Below are 15412 nucleotides of genomic sequence, written 5' to 3' on the forward strand. Positions count from 1 at the left end.
ATTTTATTCACATGACATCATATATTTAAAAAATCAGACCAGATTTAAACTCAGATAGAATCTTTGTTCACACCAACACAAGGAGCAGCTTCATTTCAAATCTTTTGTTAAATTAAGCCAAATTTCTCGTTCCTCCTCCACTTCTCTTTGCTGGTCTCCATTGTAAAAATGGCATAGAAATCCGAAGAGGAGTCTGTCAGTGGGGATGTATCCCCAGGGGCTCGGGCAGCTCTTTGACAGTGATTGTCCGTAAATCTACATTCTGGGCCTGGATTCTCTTCATTTCTTTTTTTTTTTTTTTTTTAATATAAATTTATTTAGTTGGATGCTGATTACTTTACAATACTGTATTGGTTTTGCCACACATCAACATGAATCCGCCACGGGTGTACACGCGTTCCGCATCCTGAACCCCGCTCCCACCTCCCTCCATACCATCCCTCTGGGTCATCCCAGTGCACCAAACCTGAGCATCCTGTATCATGCAGCTAACCTGGACTGGCGATTCATCTCACATAGGATATTATATATGTTTCAATGCCATTCTCTCAAATCATCCCACCCTCGCCCTCTCCCACAGAGTCCAAAAGACTGTTCTATACATCTGTGTCTTTTTTGCTGTCTTGCATACAGGGTTATCATTACCATCTTTCTAAATTCCATGTATATGTGTTAGTATACTGTATTGGTATTTTTCTTTCTGGCTTACTTCACTCTGTATAATAGGCTCCAGTGTGGTACATATACACAATGGATATTACTCAGCCATTAAAAAGAATACATTTGAATCAGTTCTAATAAGGTGGATGAAACAGGAATTACCTTTTATGGAGCTGTCTTACTGATTCTGGGAGAAAGTTGCTCTTCATGGTTGAGCAGGTGTTCCCACTGATGGGAGAGGTCTGGTCCATGCATAATGCAGACACACAACTCACAGTGAGGAAGAGATGAGGTCAAAGGGCAGAGAATAATTTTTTATGCTTAAAAATTTTTGTCATGAAATAAATACATTTCATTTCATACTTTCATGACTTACCTATACAAATGTGTGTGTGCTTATTTACAGTTTGAAATCATCTTCAATATACAGGTTGTATACTTATTTTTATGACTATACAGTGGAAGTGAGAAATAGATTTAAGGGACTAGATCTGATAGACAGAGTGCCTGATGAACTATGGACAAAAGTTCATGACATTGGTACAGGAGACAGGAATCAAGAACATCCCCAAGAAAAAGAAATGCAAAAAAGCAAAATGGCTGTTTGAGGAGGACTTACAAATTGCTGTGAAAAGAAGGGAAGCAAAAAGCAAAGGAAAAAAGGAAAGATATACCCATTTGAATGCAGAGATCCAAAGAATAGCAAGGAGAGATAAGAAACCCTTCCTCAGCTATCAGTGCAAAGAAATAGAGGAAAACAATAGAATGGGAAAGACTAGAGATCTCTTCAAGAAAATTAGAGATACCAAGGGAACATTACATGCAAAGATGGGCTCAATGAAGAACAGAAATGGTAGGGATCTCACAGAAGCAGAAGATTTTAAGAAGAGGTGGCAAGAATACACAGGAGAACTGTACAAAAAAGCTCCTCACGACGCAGAAAATCACGACGGTGTGATCACTCACCTAGAGCCAGACATCCTGGAATGTGAAGTCAAGTGGGCCTTAGGAACCATCACTATGAACAAAGCTAATGGATATGGTGGAATTCCAGTTGAGCTCTTTCAAATCCTGAAAGATGATGCTGTGAAAGTGCTGCACTCAATATGCCAGCAAATCTGGAAAACTCATCAGTGGCCACAGGACTGGAAAAGGTCGGTTTTCATTCCAATCCCAAAGAAAGGCAATGCCAAAGAATGCTCAAACTACCGTATAATTGCACTCATCTCACACACTAGTAAAGTGATACTTAAAATTCTCCAAGCCAGGCTTCAGCAATACGTGAACTGTGAACTTCCAGATGTTCAAGCTGGTTTTAGAAAAGGCAGAAGAACCCAAGATCAAATTGCCAACATCTGCTGGATCATGGAAAAAGCAAGAGAGTCCCAGAAAAACATCTATTTCTGCTTTATGGGCTATGCCAAAGCCTTTGACTATGTGGATCATGATAAACTGTGGAAAATTCTGAAAGAGATGGGAATATCAGACCACCTGACCTGCCTCTTGAGAAACCTATATGCAGGTCAGGAAGCAACAGTTAGAACTGGTCATGGAACAACAGACTGGTTCCAAATAGGAAAAGGAGTACATCAAGGCTGTATATTGTCACCCTGCTTATTTAACTTATACACAGAGTACATCATGAGAAACTCTGGGCTGGAGCAAGCACAGCTGGAATCAAGATTGCTGGGAGAAATATCAGTAACCTCAGATATGCAGATGACACCACCCTTATGGCAGAAAGTGAAGAACTAAAGAGGCTCTTGCTGAAAGTGAAAGAAGAGAGTGAAAAAGTTGGCTTAAAGCTCAACATTCAGAAAACGAAGATCATGGCATCTGGTCCCATGACTTCATGGGAAATAGATGGGGAAACAGTGGAAACAGTGGCTGACTTTATTTTTGGGGGCTCCAAAATCACTGCAGATGGTGACTGCAGCCATGAAATTAAAAGACACTTACTCCTTGGAAGGAAAATTATGACCAACCTAGACAGCATATTAAAAAGCAGAGACATTACTTTGTCAACAAAGGTCTGTCTAGTCAAGGCTGTGGTTTTTCCAGTAGTCATGTATGGATGTGAGAGTTGGACTCTAAAGGAAGCTCAGCACTGAAGAATTGATGCTTTTGAACTATGATGTTGGAGAAGACTCTTGAGAATCCCTTGGACAGCTAGGAGATCCAACCAGTCCATCCTAAATCATATTGATCAGTCCTGGGTGTTCATTGGAAGGACTGATGTTGAAGCTGAAACTCCAAAACTTTGGCCGCCTGATGGGAAGAGCTGACTTATTGGAAAAGACCCTGATGCTGGGAAAGATTGAGGGCAGGAGAAGAAGGGGATGACAGAGGATGAGATAGTTGAATGGCATCACCGACTGAATGGACATGGGTTTGGGTGGACTTCGGGAATTGGTGATGGATAGGGAGGCCTGGCATGCTGAGGTTCATGGGGTCACAAAGGGTCAGACACGACTGAGCGACTGAACTATAACTATACTTATTTTTTACTTAATATAAGTATTTTACTAAGCTATCAAGTATTGCCTGGTGGTTTCCAAGGGGGAAGGGGGCAAGAGAGGGTTGGATTGGGAATTTGGGGTGAGCGGATGCAAATTGGTGTATGTAGAATGGATAAACAACAAAGTCCTACTGTTGTAAGAGCTATTATAATCACATAGGGAGCTATTACATATTCAATATCCTATGGTAAATATAAAGGAAAATAATATGAAAAAGAATATATATATTTGTATATATAACTGAATTACTTTGCTGAACAGCAGAAATTAACACAACATTGCAATTCAACTCTCTCACAAGCTGCAACTGAAGATCATGCATGCCCCAATGAAGACCCAGTGCAGCCAAATAAATATTAAAAAACAAAACCCCAGAATTATTAGAAGTTCTTTATTTATTTAAAAAAATTTATTGAAGTATAATTGACTTACAATGTGTTAATTTCTGCTGTACAGGAAAGTGATTCAGACATATGTGTGTGTATATATATATATATATTTTTTTTTTTTTTTTGCTCAGTATTTTAGTTAGTTCTTACATGTTTTGCCATTCATTGACTTAATCAGCAAACTTTATTGAACATTCTTTAGTAGGACATTGTTTTATCAATAAATATCAATAATTAAAATGAGAAATGTCTTTAGTTGATAGTCTAGTGGAGGATGAGACTATAAATGAAATCAGGAGTATTCAGCTGTTAGAGATGGGTAAGTGCTTGTTGGAGATAATTCTGCATAATCTCTCACATTTCTGTACATCTCTTAGGAATCAACTACCCTTCATCCCACACAACTTTTCATTTATACAAGAAACAGCCTTGAAACAGAGATAGTAGCTCCCTTCATTTCTCTGGAACAGAAAATGCAAAGTTCAGGAAGAAAGAGTGTTATATAGCATTTAAGGGCCAGCAAGTCAGCTGATGTGGGTGGAGTTTAGTGAGGTGGGGAGACAGGAGTTGAAGATAAGGCCAGAGGACCAGTGGGGCCCAGGGGCCTCTGTCATTAGGCTTTAGAAAGGAGTTTAGTCTCAGAGAAATGGAAAATAATACAGGTTTTGAGCAGAATAGCTACATGAGCTGACAGGTTAGAAGGACTTTAAGATAAAGAGTTAATTATCTTTATTTTATATAGATAAAGAAATTATCTGTAAAGATAATTAAAATAAAGAGATTGGAATGTTCCTGGATTACCTGGGTAATCCTAGTATCATCATGAATCTCTCATACATGGGACTTGGGAGGATTACAGTCACAGAGGAGGTGGTAATATAGGAGCTTTAGATGAGAGATTCAAAGAGGCTATCAGTTCAGTTCAGTCACTCAGTCGTGTCTGACTCTTTGCTACCCCATGGACTGCAGCACGCTAGGCTTCCCTATCCATCACCAACTTCCAGAGTTTACCTGAACTCATGTCCATTGAGTTGGTGATGCCATCCAACCATCTCATCCTCTGTCGACACCTTCTTCTCCTGCCCTCAATCTTTCCCAGCATCAGGGTCTTTTCTCAAATGAGTCAGCTCTTTGCAACAGGTGGCCAAAGGATTGGAGTTTCAGCTTCAACATCCGTCCTTCCAATGAACACTCAGGACTGATCTCCTTTAGGATGGGCTGGTTGGATCTCCTTGCAGTCCAAGGGACTCTCAAGAGTTTTATCCAACACCACAGTTCAAAAGCATCAGTTCTTCAGTGCTCAGCTTTCTTTATAGTCCAACTCTCACATGCTTACATTACTACTGGAAAAATCATAGCCTTAACTAGATGGTTTGTTGACAAAGTGATGTCTCTGATTTTTAATATGTTGTCTAGATTGGTCACAACTTTCCTTCCAAGGAGCAAGTGTCTTTTAATTTCATGGCTGCAATCACCATCTGCAGTGATTTTGGAGCCCCCCCAAAAAAGTCAGCCACTATTTCCACTGTTCCCCCATCTATTTGCCATAAAGTGATGGGACTGGATACCATGATCTTAGTTTTCTGAATGTTGAGCTTTAAGCCAACTAAGCCAAAGAGGCTATGCAGATGGCTTTGAAGATGGTAAAATAGTGCCCAAGGCAATAGATGAAGGAGTTCTCTAAGAGCTGGAAAAGGCAATCAAGTAGATTTTCCCCTAAGAACTTGAACGGATGTTGAATTTTTGACCTCCAGAAATGTAGCAGTATTGTTGTTTCAGGCCACAAAGCTTTTGGTCATTTGTTGGACCAGCAACAGTAACTGATACGGATGTGGTTCAAGTCAGCCCGCCTCTGTCTGCTGCATCATAGGTTTTCCCCTCTCTGGGGACTGTTCCTCTGATCACAGAGGCAGGCAGTCTTCTCCCCCAATAGGAACCTCATCTCTTGATTCCACTTTCTTCTTCAGCAACTGCCAACACAGTATCAGCCTACTCACACCACTGATAACTCACTAAACGAGACCACCTCCTAGAGACAAATAATACTGGCCTCAAATTTTTATTTTTTAAAAAAATCCACATCAATATACCATGTGATGAGCAAATATTTGCTGTCTATGTACACTGATGAGTCTCTTCAAGGAAGTGATTGAGGAGAAATAAAAGTAATTATTTACTTGTGGCACAAGAGGATGCTTGTGTATAATTCAAGATTCCTCTTTTCTCCCTGCCTTCCTCTTGTCCTCTTTCTTCATTCTGAAAGCATTTCTTAAGATGAATAATATGAAAATTTACTTGCATGTGCCTTGTCTAGTCAACATAGAATTTCAACTAAAATAAGAAAATAAACAAAAAAGAAATACTATACTTCAAAATAACTAAAATTATCTCTGTTCTGAGATGACATAATCATGTGTGTAGAAATCCATAAAGATAAAATTAAAAAAAAAAACTGCTTATAGCTAAAGAACAATTACAGCAAAAGTGTAGGATAAAATGTCAATACAGAAAAATCATTTCCATTCTATATACAAATGATGAACAGTCTGAGAAGAAAATTTAAAAAGCTATTTCATTGAAAATATTATCAAAAATATTCAGAAATAACCAAAAGAGAAAAGAAATGTATCATTTAAAAATTTTGTTTGAAGACAATAAAGACACAAACATTAGCAAGTTAACCATGTTCATCGGAGAAGGCAATGGCACCCCACTCCAGTACTCTTGCCTGGAAAATCCCATGGATGGAGGAGCCTGGTGGGCTGCAGTCCATGGGTTCGCTAAGAGTCGGACACGACTGAGTGACTTCACTTTCACTTTTCACTTTCATGCATTGGAGAAGGAAATGGCAACCCACTCCAGCGTTCTTGCCTGGAGAATCCCAGGGACAGAAGAGCCTAGTGGGCTGCCATCTATGGGGTTGCACAGAGTCGGACACAACTGAAGCGACTTAGCAGCAGTAGCAGCAGCAACCATGTTCATGAATATTAAAATGACAATACTAACCAAATTGATCTATACATTTGATAGAACTTTATATACACCCCAACAAGTCTTGGAAAAGAAAAAATAAAAAGAGAGCACATTTAGGTTTCTCACAATTACAGATTTCATAACTTACAACGAAGCTATTATCATCAAAATAATGTGAATAATGGGAGATATAAAGTCAGATATAAAAACCAGTGAAATAGAACAGAATATGAAAAGTAACACAAATTAATGTTGTTTGACAAGGTTGCCTAAGACCATTTACGGGAAAAGTGCAGTCTTTTCAACAAACAATGCTGATAAAACTACACATCAATCTACAAAAGAATAAAGTTAGACCTCTCTATCTTAAACCACACAGACACACGTACACATAGAAACCTCAAAACATGTCCAAGACCCAAATTTGCAAGCTACAAGTATGAAGCCCTTAGAAGAAAACATTGAGGAATGATTTCAATACATTGGATTTGGCTATGATTTCTTGGGTATGTCACCAAAGGAAAAACTAAATAAATTAACATTTGTCAAAATTCAAAAATTCTTCATGTCAAAGGAAATTATGAAGAAAGTGAGAAGTCAATCCACAGAATGAGATGAAAAATCTTTGCCAATTATATTTCTGATAGAGCTGAATGGAGTGGAACTTCCTGGAAACACACCCTAAAACTTTATCTCAAATTGCTTGGCTCAGTTGCCAAGGCCACCTGGTGATCTTTGTTCATCAATACTTAATATTTCCAAAATTAATCTTTTGATTATCCCAGCTGGTGGTGCAAAATTTAAAGTTTTTTACATTTCCTCACTCTGAGTTTGTCTTGACTACCACCATTTCTCTTCCCTGCTGAATTCAAAGTGTTTTGTAAGAGCATTTGGATTTATATCTTGAACTGGCAGACTTGGACATGGTAAAAATTTGAACAGCCGACACACAGGAATGGAAACACATTGTTCCACAAACATCACACCAAGCACTCTAGTGTATTCTCTCCACACCGTCCAGTAGCCACTTCTGTTTCTCTTTGACTCCGGTTTTCTACACAGTGCCTCCCAAACCATAGTAACTGTGGGGACAGATTGATGGTAAGCTCCAGATGATGGTGGCCCAGGGGCTTTGGTCATGTTCCCCCAATCCTGCTTCTGTTCCTCTCCTCCACATCTCAGAACTATCACCTGTTCTTCTTCATCTTTGTATTCTTGCACTTACCAGATCTCAATGTTTGAGAGAACTTGAAGGCCAGTCACAGTCACAGAATAATTGTGATCAGATCGCAACAGGAATAAAGTGTTACATTAATAAATATCATATTTGTTATAGAAAGTGAAAGTGAAAGTTGCTCAGTTGTGTCTGACTCTTTGTGTCCCTATGGACTATACAGTCCATGGAATTCTCCAGGCTGGAATGCTGGAGTGGGTAGCCTTTCCCTTCTCCAGGGGATAGTCTCAACCCAGGGATCGAACCCAGGTCTCCCACATTGTGGGCAGATTCTTTACCAGCTGAGCCACAAGGGAAACCCAAGAATACTGGAGTGGGTAGCCTACCCCTTCTTCAGCAGATCTTCCTGACCCAGGAATCAAACTGGGGTCTCTTGCCTTGCAGGCAGATTCTTTACCAACTGAACTAGAAGGGGTTGAAAATAATGTATAGGAAATGCTCAGATTCACAAGCGTTCAAGGAGCTCTTCTTAGGTTACGTGCACTCTAACATCTGCTGGATGTTCATCCACTCCATCTTCAATCAGAACAATTTCTTCCAAGTCCTGGAGCAAGTACACCTATTGTTCTGATAACTAGGAAAGTCTTCTCAATATAGTGTTCATGATTTCCACCTACAAATTCAGATGAATAAGAAAAAAACACAGTTATTCGTTCTACTTCAAATTGATCTTTCTTGGAAAATTGTAGCTGAAGAACATACTCTAGTCTAGATACAGAACCAAGACTTGGGAGTACCCTCATCATCAGGGACTAGCTCCACAGCATTGCCCCCAGTCCTTTGTGCATTCAGATCCAGCTGCCTGCATGGTGATCAGCTCAACTCCGGAGGGCAAAGAGAGGGTTACTGCTTTGAGGTCTTGATGTCTAATTGTTGATACAAAACAGAAACAAACAAACAAAAAGCTTAACATAATGGCCTATTGTGGATGGAGGACATCTTGGATCTGTGCTGGGAGAAAAGACCTCCACATAAGAAGACCTTTTGCTTATTCTCCAGACCACAGAGAGTCTCTGTCAGACAGTATCTGTAAAATTTCACACGTGAATTTTGGCATTCACAGTAGAAACAGATATCAAGGACTATTGCTCAAATGCACAGAAATTCAGGGTCATTTATCTTACTTATTATTTGGTCACAAACTTTTGAAATTGCTTCTAATCAAGTCTATGTTCCTTATCTCTAAAACATCTTTAGTTCTCTCTTACAAGGAAGAACCCTGACCTCATGGTTACACAACATGTCTAAGGTACCCAACACAACTGGTGGATCCAAGGGAGACAGCTCATTCATTACTCACCACCCAGCAAACACCAGATTTACTGTCACACGTATGCAACATAATAAAAAAGAGATGTCCCGAGGACTCGGGACAATGGTTGTCTCTGTGGAGCTAGTCCCCAATGATGGGGTACTCCCAAGTCTTGGTTTTGTATCAAGAATAGAGTATGTTCTTCAGCTACCATTTTCCAAGAAAGATCAATTCCAAGAAGTACGAATAACTGTGTTTTTCTTTTCTGTACCTCAGCATTTATTTGCCACAGAAACTGTATATTCTACAGAAAATGAGAATCAGATATTTTGATTTTCTATCTCTTCAGAAAGTAATTAAAATTACAACTACTGTCCCTTCACAAAGCATGGAAAACTGCTCTCCTCATACCTTAGATCCGTGAAGCAGAAAAAAAAAATAAACAAAAATAATTTTAATCACAGACACACTGGAGCAGAAATGTTGTGTTGATGGAGCAACAGCACCAATTATATTACCCAATAGTTTGAGTGATTGTTGTTTTCCTGGCAGCAGTCTCAACGACTCAAACACCCTATGAAGTAAGTTCAACTATTAGCTCATTTTACAGATAAAGAAACCACAGAGGTTATTGACTTGTCCAAGGCCACATGGAAGGTGATTGTTTTTATGTTTGTAAACCTGAAGAGGCACTGTATTATATAAATGGTTATAAATTTCCCCTCCTTTTCTACTTCTTGCTTCCCCCCTTATCTGATAACAGTGTGGATAAGGTGGATAATTTTGAGAAGGGGCAAGGGGAACATTGGCAGAAATTTTCTTGCCTTACATTTGAACTTTATAGAAAATGGGCAGCTACTTGGAAGAAGGGAGACGGCTCAAGCTCTGACTTTCCAAGTTTGCCCAAGGGCACCTCATGGTTAAGGTGTGCACACCCATTCCAGCAGCACATCTGGATTGACACTGCAAGTTGAGCAAGATGGGCTTGGCGTTTGACACATATGTGCATCATGCCAGATATAACTCCACTCTTCTCCCAATGGACCACCTGCACCAGCATTTAATGACCCTATGGAGAGTCACCATGTCCGGCGAAGAAGTTATAGAGAACTAGGTGGTCCTAGTGTCTCCCTCCTATGGAGGACGGTCAGAATTTGTCCCATGATCTCAGTTATAGAGACTACAAATGGATGTGGGTAGGGTAAAGAATGCATTCGTTGGTGTCCCACAGTCTGACCTTCCCTTGTGTGCTCTCTGATCCTGGAAGTTGTTTGGATTGCAGCTGATGACTTTTCTTCTCTGGTCAGTCCTCTGAGTATTCAGCTCCCTTGCCTCTGTATCACTGAAGTTACTCATTCAAATGGCAGGTGTCTGGTTAGAATGTTGTGGAATTTTAATATCCAGACACACTCACCAGCTATTACAGGGTTGCTGGTAGCGGTTTGGGGCTGCCCAATTCTCTCTTTGTAAGGAAGTTAACATTCCCTAATGTAATGCTATTTTCTAACCTTTGTCCTGTTCTAGCCTTTGGCTCAGTCATATTGTGTTATGTCAAGAATCATGAAGAATATAAGATTTCAACCTAATTTGTGAGCTAACAAATAAGCTTGCCCTGGTTTCACAGATGCTGGTAAAGGAAAGAATGTTTATTATTCATAACAAATGCTGTAGCCAAATAAGAGTACCAGCTTTGTTGAGCCATAATTGACATATTTTCCAGCTTTGTTGAGCCATAATTGACATAGAACATTGTATAGGATTAAGGTTTACAGGGTAATGAGTTCGTGTACAGAGTATATTACAGAAATGTTCTCCACAACAAGGTGTGTTGTGCTAGTTCCTTGGGTTCCCATTTCTAAAGTTGGAGTGAAGGTACCAGGTGATGCCTGAATATTCAGTGAGTTGAGGGACAGGAAAAAAACCTTGCCTCTAGGGATCCTGGGTCAATGACAGTATGCTCTCAGCATCCCTCCTTTTCTCATGAGGGAGAGGTTTTTTTTACGTTACTGCGCAGCAAACATGCCCTCCATGTCTCTGCAGGGAGCCACTGTCTCTATATTGCAAGGATGTTCACTGTACAAATGTCTTGAAAACTTAGTGTGGGATGAAATGTGGTCAGAGTCTCTGCTTATCAGGTGCACAGAAATGTGAGAAACTGCAGGGTTATCTCTCAAGGGGAACTCTCCCACTCCTAACAGCTACATACTTCTGATTTTATCCATAGTCTTTATCCTCCACTAGACTATCAAGTCATTTAAAAATTTTATTTCCTATTTTCATTACTTGTGGATAAAAGTGTCTGGGCACATAAAATATTTTCAATAAAGTTTTGCCGTATGAATCTATGAATGAGTGGCAAAATATGCAAGAACTAATCAAAATGCTAAAGCAAACCCAAATGATGAAAGAATAAAGTAAATTAAGACAACACACTACTCAAAACAAGCAAAATATAATACTGGATTTTGAAAATAATATTTGAGAGCTTCAGAAGATACTTAAGTCAAAAGGAAAGCATACAGTTTGCATGTTGCAGATTATCTGATTTGTAAATAAAATACAAATTCACACATTTGTAAAGGAAAATCACGACAAAAAATATGTACCAAATGTTAAAATTTTTCTAACAGGCTAATTGGGCTTCCCGTGTGGCTCAGATGGTAAGGAATATGTCTGCAATGCAGGAGACCCAGGTTTTATCCCTGGGTTGGGAAGATACCCTGGAGAAGGGTATGGCAACCCACTCCAGTATTCTTGCCTGGAGAATCCCAAGAACAGAGGAGCCTGGTGGGCTACAGTCCATGGGGTCGCAAAGAGTTGGACACGACTGAGTGACTAAGCACAAGCACAACAGGCTAATTATAGGTTATATTTATTCTCTAACCTCTCCTTTCTTCCCCTAAATTCTGTAATTTGTATGTATGATTTTAATGAGCAGGAAAGCAAACATTCTTGTCTTTTTCACTGAAATATAGTTGACAAAATATTATATTATTTCAGATATACAACTGAGTGATTCATTATTTTATAGATTATACTCCATTTAGGGTTATTATACATTATTGGATCTATTTCCTAGTATCCTAGGTTGTAGGTTTTTCCCTTTCAGCACTTTAGAAACATCATGCCACACTGTTGTGCCTAATTTCTGCAGAATAATCAGCCAACAGCCTGGTGTCTTTTTCCTCGTATGTGACTCATCATTTTTCTCTTGCTGCCTTTAGAATCCTCTCTTTATCTTTAACTTCTGCCTTTTTAATTTTGATGTGTCTTGGTGTGGGCCTCTTTGGTTTTATCTTATTTGGGGTCCTCTGTGCATCTTGCACCTGGATAGCTTTTCCCTTCTGCAGGTTCAGAATATTTTTAGCCATAATTTCATCAAATGCCTTTTCTGCCCTTCTCTCTCTCTCTTTCTTCTAGGACTCTTATCATGAGGATGTTAGTACACCTGATGCTGTCCAAGAGGCTTTTTAAACTGTTCTCTTTTTTAAAGTTTGTTTCCCTTTTTGCTGTTTTTAATGCTAACGCATGATTCACATAAATCTGTCTTCCAGGTCACTTATAAATTTTTCTGTATCACCTAATCTGCTATTAATTCCTTCTAGAGTGTTTTTTTAATCTGAGTTATTGCGTTATTCAGTTCTGACTGGTTATTTTTTAAAATATTTTTTAGTTACTTGTTAACAGTCTCACTGTATTCATTTACTCTTTTCCCTAGTTCAGTTAGCATTCTTATTACTGACACTTTGAATTCTGGTAAAGTACTTTGGTAAGCAATGCATCTGTTTCATTAGTTGATTTTTCAGGTGTTATTTTCTTATTCTTTCATTTGAGACGAATTCCTCTGTCTTTTCAATTTGTTTAACTTTCTCCATTTCCACGAAACTAGTTATCCGTCCATGTCTTGCAGGTGTGTCCTTGTATGGGCACTACCCACTCTGCCCAGCATGGGTGGCCCTCGCCCCAGGGGGCGTGAACCGGATCCAGAGGCGCTGAGGGGGCATCTGTGGGCTGGAGGCACACAGGCTGCCCAGTAAATCAGCCCGAGTCTGAGCAGTGTTCTGCCGCCCCCTCAGCCTGTTCCAGGAGCAGGAGTGGGTGTGTGTCTCAGGAGAGGAGTCAGGTTCCCAGGCCTCCTGTGGGTCCCCCTGGGTTCACAGCAGCTGTGGGGCTGCGACCTCATGGGGTCGTCCCAGGGCTGTGGTGCCCAGTACATGGTGTTCACAGGTCTCTCCAGGGAGGACCTCTGAGCCCTTGTTCCTCCTTCTCGTCTGGGGCCCTCCCGGGGGCTCAGTCCTGATCTGACGGCTTCTCTTCCCTTCCCACCCAGCTTCATGTGGACAGTTCTTTACAGCCCTGGTGTGGACAAGGCTTTCTGCTGGTGTCGTGTGTTTTCAGGAGATGGAGCCCTGATGTGCTCCTGGGGAAGCTGAGCTCAGCATCCTACCTGGAGCTCCTCCCCAGGACAGTGTGTGACACTCACTGTGTGCTAAGTGTGGCTCCTGTGACTGTTCAGGAAGAGTCGGTGCCAATTTATTTTCTTCCTTTCCTGGACCATGGTTTCCTTTTTCTTTTTTTCTTTCTTTCTCCTTTCCTTTCTCTCTTTATGTCATGTGTGTGTATGTGTTCCTGTGTGTGTTCACAGTTGGGTACTTGAAACAACAGGCAAACACTCACTGCTGGTAGATTTGTTTCATGTCCTGACAGTCCTTCACTAGTTTGCTTGGCATACTCCTAGTCCTGGGATCAGCTCAAAGGAAAACTGAGGACAACTTGGTTCATTTCTGAGTCATAATCTTGTCTGGCATATGTGAATCTTTTTGATTCTCCTGAGTTTATGATTGTTTTTGAAATGCCCTACTATCCCCCAAATCCACACTCCAGTTCTACTCAGGGTTTTACATGGTCTAGTCTATGTCTCCACCCTTATCCTTTGTCCCTGGCCCCACATATGTATAGTCCGCCTACAGCTGTAATGAGATACTCCAGCTGCTCTTCAGTTTAAGGTTAGAATACTGCGTGAAACAGACACCAGTCTCCAGGCAGCCCCTAAGTAGGTTGGAACATTGCAGATAAGGTTTTCTGTGATCATTCTGGTTTGAGGGAGGCAACTGGGAGCTGAACAAGACTGCATTGCCCCAAGCAGAAGGGTACAGGTGAGTAAATACATGATGAAATTTCCTGCCATTCTGTTCTGAATTTTTCTCAATTGGGTGTTCATTTGTTGTTGTTGTTTGGTCACTGAGTTGTGTCTGACTCTTTTGAGACCCTATGGAACTATAGCCTGCCAGGCTCCACTGTCCATGAAATTCCCCAGGCAAGAATACTGGAATGGGTTTTCATTTCCTTCTCCAGGATATCTTCCTAACCCAGGGATTGAACTTGTGTCTCCTGCATTGCAGGCGGATTCTTTACCACTCCATCACCTGGGCAGCTGGTTCATTTTTCACTCTAGGTGTTCCTCTGACTCTTTCCCAGGGCTCCTATGAGGTTGTATAGCTAGTTTCTTTAATTTTCCTTATGCTTCCATGGGAAAATCCAACAGTTCATAGCTCACTCTTTAGCTAACTTTAATTTCCATTTTAATTATTGAATTTTAATTGGCTTCACAACATTCCGTTGTAGCAATGCTTGATGATTTCCCTCACTCTTCCAGATATAATATAATTTAACTTGTTTACAGGTCTTCCTTTTGTGAATAATGTTGAGCAAGATAACAGATTATATAAAATATCATTTACGTCATGGCAATTTTAAAAGTTCTCTAACTAGCCGACTCATTAGAAAAGACCAGGATGTTGGGAAATATTGAAGGCAGGAGGAGAACAGGATGACAAAGGAAGAGATGGTTGAATGGCATCAGTGACTCAATGGACATGAGTTTGAGCAAGCTCCGGGAGATGGTGAAGGACAGGGAAGCCTGACGTGCTACAGTCCATGGGGTCGGAGAGTCAGACGTGACTAAGCAACTGAACAACAAAACTAGCTAAAAGACTTGAACAGAGAGTCTGTTAACATATCGCACACAGTAAAAACCATTAATAACTAACCTCTAATAAGACCTTTGCCAGAATGTCTGATTTTCATATCATTTTCAGGATTTCACCACCATCTATAAGCAAAATAATTTTGCTGGTAGGCTATATAAAAAGGCAAATTTATATTCATTTGATGTTTTCATTCTTTATTAAGTGTTAGTGTTTTGAGAAATCCTTATTAGTCATTACATTAAATTCTGTGATTGTGTGTATAAGTATGTGTGTGTATGCACTGTAATATAGATAATTGTTTCAATTGATGTTTGCTCAAGTTGGGCTTCATAATTAGAAAATTTAAAAAATTGGTACATGTGGTTTCTAGTCTAACATATGGTCAATAATTATTC

Source organism: Bos taurus, chromosome 13 (assembly GCF_002263795.3).
Source record: "Bos taurus isolate L1 Dominette 01449 registration number 42190680 breed Hereford chromosome 13, ARS-UCD2.0, whole genome shotgun sequence".
Lineage (NCBI taxonomy): Eukaryota > Metazoa > Chordata > Mammalia > Artiodactyla > Bovidae > Bos > Bos taurus.